We start from the raw sequence: 7563 nt of genomic DNA, 5'->3' as shown, positions 1-7563 counted from the left end.
TTGGTGTCCCTTGACAGGGCTGAGCAATGTGCCTGGAGAATTGTCAGCTTCAGCGAAACTCACCCCACACTTGCAATACCTACAGTCCCTTTTGAGCACTTTTGAGCCGTGCCCGCCCTTTCTACTGCACTGCTTTTAGAGGCACGAGGCGCGCTGTGGGAAAGATCGGAGGGCAGGGAGCACGGGCCACCTCTAGCCCTGTTGCTTTTGCCGGTTGCTCCCTTGTGCGAACTGGGTAGCCCTCGATGTTTCTGCACAGCAAATGCCTCACCCCATTTGTGGCATCGCCGTGTTGAACCGAGGCAGACGAGCGAATAAGGATCCTTTTTACTAAGCTATGCACCATAAGAATTAGGGACAAAGGAGCAACAAGTGCCACACTGCTGCACTAGTAACAAGCTTGACTCTCAGCACAGGCATAACCTTGGCATTTGCAAATAAGTAAATAACCGGCATGGACATTAGTGTTGTTTACGAGCTACAGACAGAGAGTTTTTTAATGCATGTTGTGAAATAGTTCTGCTTTATTTCAAGATTCTTTTCTTTTCATGATATTTCATCACTTCTCATTTCCCTCAAAATTAGATTGTAAACTAAATCGTTCATTCTTTATTCCAGTCTCACAAAAAAAAGACACCCTGCAAAATAAATATTGCTGTTGTCTACATAATACATAGACTTGCATATACTGTTTATGCTTTTTAGTGTGTAGTTATGATATATTAGTAGAAATAAAACCAGTAATGTTGATAAGAGAACAAGAATATTGTTTAATAGGTAAACAGAGAAAGCTAAATTTGAAGTTTTGAAAATGATTATAATTTTCTTTCAGAGAAAAATTTAGATCTTTCCTTAATTTCCATCCAAAGGAGGAAAAATAAGGACTGAAAAGTCATTAAAAAATGAAACACAACTTTCTGAAGTGTTGGCAAGCTTTTGTCAATGAATCTTTAGGTTTGAACTGAGAATATGTTCCTAGTTTAAGCAAAAAGTCATTCCCAGACTTCTATCTGCTTCTCATTTTTTGTTACTTTTGAGGACAATTCTGCCTTAATGCATACCTTAATGCATACCTTAACTCATTAGCTTTTTATTGTGCTATGTGACAGATGCCACTGAATACTTCCAAAATATTTGAGATTACTTTTGTTCTTTAGACAGTTGACAAGATTTCGTTCTTGCTCTCGGTTAAGATTACAGAGGTCTGGAACACTGCAGTGGCAGAAAAACACAACCTTCATTTTGTGTGATCATGTGCAACCATTTTCTTATGATACTGGGTAAGAAACTTTCTTTTTCATTCTAAGCTGAAAAGTTTCCATTAGCATTGTTTAATATGAATTCTAAAAGCAGTAGCAGAAAATCAGGATAAATGCCACCTTTCACCAGTGAATCAGAATATCAGAACACTTGTTAATTTGCAGGTTACTGGCACTTGGAATATTATCTGAATTTCTCTAATGTGTTAGTGTAGTAACACTAAGAGAAATTTCAGCAAAAACTTAAGGAACATGAGAGCAAAGGCACATGGACAGTCAAATGGAAAAAGAAAAGCATTTTTATTTTCAACCTCAATATGTGCTATGTAAGTGGTAGACTTAACTAATTGTGGTATTACCTTAGTTTCTCGCACACTATAAGTATAATGATAGTGTAGGTAAGTTGGATCCAAAGGGATATTTCAGAAGCTTGGAGCATGGATATTTAAAAAGAAACAATAATCTTACTTTCAGCCAAGAAAGCTCTCTTCTGGAGTACTCTGCTGATTAACAAAGCTGTCTGTGAAATTCACGATGCCACCACAAGATCAGACTAGAAAAGGATAAAATGTCCATTTGGAGATCAGAAAATTTACTTTGCTGGCTAAAGGAACACTTTTCTTCACTGAATAAACGCATTGTGAAATATATTAGAACTGAATTATATTCTGCAGTCACAGTCTTTTTTTCGTAGTAATTAGTATTTCATTTTAATTGCATGTCTGTATAACTCCTTGAGAATCTATATGAACAGTCTCTCATAAAAAGTTGAGAGATCAAAGACTACATCACTTCTCTAACAGATAATACTGTGATTATTGAGAATTTTTAAAGGGAGTCATATGAAAGGTCTCAAACAACTCAGAGATTATTATGCGCAGCTCCCCTCTTTCCTCCTTTTAAGCTACTATAGCTGAGAGAGCAATGCGAGATGAACAAAACATTTCTTCTGTTTGTAACATGAAGCACTTGCTGGTGACTACTTTGCTCCCCTGGCTCACCTGTACCTGCATCGGGTAATGCTGTCTCCTGGTAGGTGGCATATACATTTCAGCAGGGAAGTCCAGGAGGTGAAAATGTCTTGCAGATCTTAGGGCTACTCACTAACGAAATCTAGCACAAGTATAACATAGATTCTAGTCTCCTTGTAAACTATCTGCAAAGCCTCTATTCAAAGATAATTCATAAACACAGAAACAGTTAAAAGCAGCCGCAGTTTGCTCTCAGTAACGAAAACCCCTCTGTTGCTAAGAATTGTAGCCAAAATTGTAACTTGCTTTATTAGATGCTAATTAGTCTATACCTTTGTGGTCCCAGATGTTTTTCATTCAGCAAGCTTGTCTAGTGTAACAAATCTTGAACTGAGACTGGGAAGTCCAGAAACAATACAGGGGAGACAACATAATTTGCACATGCATATTATTAACTCTGAAACTGCTTCGCATCACACAGCCAAACCCAGAATCCTCCGCAGGGCTGCCGTGAGCCAGGCTCCAGTATCAGAGAGCACCAGCTGTAGCTGCTTTGCCAAGACATCCCTAGTTCCAGTCTTCAGTGGACTGGAACTTTTGTTTCACTCCTTCCCCATTAAATATAGGGGGAAATAACATTACTGACGTAAAGCCAGCAATAGAGCACCGACCTTCAGTGCTGAGTGAGGAGACCAAGCAGACCTAGGCCTCTTAAAATTAATACCCTTGCTTTTTCATGATGAATGGAGTAACAAATAACAGCAGCCAAACTGCAAAGCCCGCTAAGCTTGTGCCTTATCTGGTGCTGCTCTGACCCACATGCTTTTATAGCTTTCAGAGGCAGCTATTTATTTAAGATGCTTTCCTGACGATGGTGACAAAACTCGTCCGTCGTTTTTGCCCCATGGCGGATGCTGTAGGAAGACTGACAACCCCCAGATGATTCAGACCAGGTTCTCCCAAAAACAAGGTGCGCTGTTGGCTCTGACAAAATTCTGTGGAGATTCTAGTTTCTAACCACGCAACGTAATCTCTATTTAAAGCACTAAAAGTTTTGGGGAAGAGCTTGTGTGAAAAGGGTGAGGGCCTGAACGTAAATTGAAATCTGCTGCTGGGAGGACTGAATGATAGACTTTGGTTAAATCACGAAGTAAACTCAAGTAAGCTCAAATATTTTTGCCTCTGCTGCTTTTAAAGCACAAAGACTCATCTCAGGGACTGGTTCAAGAGCCTTAGCAAGCTCAAGATAGGAAAAGTGATTATATCTAACCAAATAATAAGAACATTCAGGTGATATAGGACCATTAGAGTCTGTTTGGAGTGCTTCTTTTTCTCAGCTAGTGACATAACAATAACATACTCATTTTAAAAACAGATTAAATATTCAGTGTAAACTTTTGAAAGACACTGTAAAGTTCAAGAAGCATCTTAAAAGCAGAATAAAAATAAAGCAATAATACTAGAAAAGAAATAAATATATATGTATCTGTAGTGAACACCACAAACTGCATGTAAAATAGCAGTAATGTGAACTAAATCATTCTTGAATACAATGGTTCATTCTTGGTTACACACATGCTGAGTTTTATGTAAATAAATCTGCAAGAATTTTAATGATAGTGTCTGTTCTGGAGAATAGGCTTTTTTCTAATTTTTATTTGATCAATGTTGGAGGGTATAAAACGTCAGAACTATTATTTTCTATTAACTGTATCTGGCATTGGCATAAACATTCAACTTTGCCAACCAACTGAGGGGATAAAGAAGTGAGAAAAAGAGAAGTGTTTGCTAAACTTAGTAAAAACTTTACAATCTGTGTACAATAGGGCCTCATTAGCTTGCACATTATATTTAAAATTTAATCTATAAAAATAAAATCCCTTTGATATTGTTTATTTAAAAAACCAAAATCTCACACATGTAAGAGTTTGAATGTCTGGCTCATCACAATTTTAATTGTAAATCCCAGGAAATGCAGAATATGAAAATTAAATTAGGAAGTGCTCAATGGATTGCAGAGTAGTAAATTTTATTAAATTTCTTTACAAAATAACATTTGGAAAATAATTTAATAAAAGGCTGTATGTGCCTTACTAAGAAACAATGAGAAAGGTTCAAGCAGTTTTTAGTATATCTAGAATATTTTTACAATATCTGTGGGCTTTAGCAAACTGTAGTTCAAGCTTACGTGAACTGATCAAAAACTATTTTTGTGCCTTTAATGTAGTAGGTCATTTAGGTATAGCTTATAGCGAGTCCTTCAGTAGACGGTTGAAAATGTGATTCGTGACAAATAACAATGTAACAATTTAAATCTGTCTTATATGAACACTCTTTGTGGCAATATAGCAAACTGTCAACATCTAGTCTTTGGGAGCTGCAATCTACTGTTTGTCAGAGACAACAGATTCAATTTATTTTTTTTAAAAAAAATTAGTATTCCAAAACTGTAAAGGCTTGTGTAATATTCTTAGCAGAATTCAATCCGTTGTCCAGATGTGTTCTGGTGCAGGAATACATATTTCAAGAAATGAGAAAAATATGAAATTTATGCATGTTTTTTTAACACACAAAGGTACGTAGCAAACCATGCCAAGGAAGTCAATTTCTCAATAGCTACTCTTAAGAAAGACTCCAAACCAGATACCTTCTCTTATTTTTGCTTCTATAGTATTATAGATTAGGTAAAAAAGGGAAGAAAATGTTAGAAAAACACACATTTGCTGTATCTCTTAGAAGAACTCCACACTGTTAGATCTCGTTCTTGCTGAAATTTATGGGACTTCTGCCATTTGAATAAGCAAGAAGAGGACTTCTAGTCTGAGGGGTAGATGACTTTAAACCTGAATTTCATCATTCTGGTCAAATCAAAATTGTAATGTTGCCTTTTCTGTTGCAGTTTAATGAAAGACAGAGCTTTGACATCTACTTATCTATCCTTCTTTCAGGAGAGTTATTATCCTATAGGCCTGCTGTAAGGTTTGCAGAGATAGATCTCCAAATGTGAGATAATTTGGTCCTGGATCTTTCTTCCACTAGCAATTTGTAGTAATATTTTTCTAAATCACCTTGTCTTTTAATATGAGCCAAGAGCACAGCTACTTTTGGTGAGAGTTAAAATTGCACGATTCTTTTCCTTCAGATGAAAAATTCCGATATCAAATGGCAAAATCCCACTTCTTTTCTGTAGGAAGCTGTTCATTACAAGCCACGGAAATTTTCAGGCTCTTTTTTTTTTTTTTTTTTTTTCATGAAACAGTCAAACTCAAGAACTCATCTGGAACATGGTACACATTGATTACTTGATTAATTTAATTAGTACAACTAATGATATTAGGAACAGAGAATTGCCCAATGCACAAGTATTTGTAACACAGCCAAAGAAAAATAGCAAGTCTAAGAAAAATAGCAAGTGAGACATCTTACAGATCTCAGCTCTATGAACTCAGAGTGATAGCTCTGAGTATATCGATATTGTCATCTGTTCGGGAGAGTATGTCACACAGAGGACTCACTCCTTGCTGTCCCAGTGCCTTACTTAATGCCTGGATGCTTCTCTGTAATACATTGCATTGCCTAACATTCCTGTGGATCAGCAAAGAGTGCAGGAAAGCTTTTATTTCATGCCTCATTTCTTCCAGTATCCTTGGAATGACTTACCTCACTCACGTTCTGCTGGCAATATGGAAAAAGAAGAGACCTGTAAATGAATTGGTATTTCCAGTACGTGGGCACACGGATGTGAAAGCCGCAGCGCTAGGGATATAGTGACACTTTCTAGCAACAAACACTGCTGATGAACATGATTACCTTAACTGATTAGCAAGCACTTCACTAGTGCACTGGTATGGACCAAGCTGGTGGGCGAGTTTTAGTCAGTATTGATGTGCTTCAAAGAAAGATACTATTGATTTAATTAAGGTTAATTGATGGGTCATCAAAGAGGAAGGTTGCCTCCAGACAGGCCAACACGCAGCCACCGTCTATGGCACTGCTGAACTGCCAACACATCACTCAATCAATATCTAAGTGACATTTAACATCAGTGGGTAGGGACATTTTGAATGGAAAGTTCCCTCCCTCATTTGCAAAAGGGGTGCATGTGCCAATCATATTTGAGCCACAAATCTGCCAAATCAGTAATCTTTAATGGGAGAAAAAGGGTTGTACCAGGGAATGGGTTGCCAGGCAGAGAAATATGCTTCTCCTTACACATTCACATGATAACTCCTAAACATTTGGAATTGAGTTTCATTCAGTTTTCAGATTTTCTTGTAAGAATTATACCTGGAAAGCACCCCTACTGTCTATTATACAGGTAGCTAGTAAAAAATAGTAAGTTAAGTAGCTCTATAATTTGCTTTAATATAAATTATAATATCAGTCCATTGACAAGTATAAATAATACAGCCACTGAAGAGCTTCACACTAAGCTTAAATTTAGTAACACATTTTTTTACTTTAAGTAGCTTTCCGCCACAGTCCGTTCTTCACCCCAGCAGCCCATCCCAACTTTTCAGTATGAATGGTGGCTTGTGATATCTGAAACCACATCTTTTGCATAGCAAAAATTGCTTCATAGCAAAGGCCTCTCCATTACTGAGAGGTCTTGGGTTACACTCCAAAGGGGCATTTCCAGACAAGGTTTTCTGCTGAACTCAGCTGATTCCAAAAAGAGAAAGCAGGATGAAAGGGCCAAAAGCTGTTATGTCTATCTGACTCTGTCCCAGTCCCTAGTGTAGATAAACGCTTGGATAAGAGAGCTGTCTGTTGCCTTTCTCAAGCAGCCGTAAGCTCACCAAAAACACACACAGGTGGGCAGATGTGAACCTGTTCTGTACTTAAAACTGCAAAACTGCAGTTCATGTGAGGTTGCTCTGACACTGCAACTGGAGACTTGAACAATAACATTACATTAGTCTTCAGTCCACAGGAGAATGTCCAGAATCAGGAAGGACAGAAAAGGGAGCTAGAGGAAACTCATTTTCCTGCAGTAGCATTTTGTGACATTGCTAAAGTTAGCTACAAGGTGGAATCTCAGCATTTAGGCTTTGACTACAAATTCTTGCCTCCTCTCACAGAAAGTCTGGTCAATATTCTGCAGGGAAAGAACCTTTAAAAATAAATAAAAAGAGTAAAATAAAACCGTCACTATTTCTTTTTTTTGTGTCTTCTTCAGCCTTTCTCACCCTTTTGTATTCTATGTTGAAACGAGAATCAACTATACAATATTTATAGAGTGATGTTACTCTCCTGATAAAGTATTACACAGGCTGTGGCAACAATCTAGGACTCAGCAGGGAAGCTGTAAGACAGCTATTTTTGTAATGTTT

This window comes from Rhea pennata, chromosome 2 (assembly GCF_028389875.1).
Source record: "Rhea pennata isolate bPtePen1 chromosome 2, bPtePen1.pri, whole genome shotgun sequence".
Classification (NCBI taxonomy): Eukaryota; Metazoa; Chordata; class Aves; order Rheiformes; family Rheidae; genus Rhea; species Rhea pennata.
Note: the sequence above shows the minus strand (reverse complement) of the source record.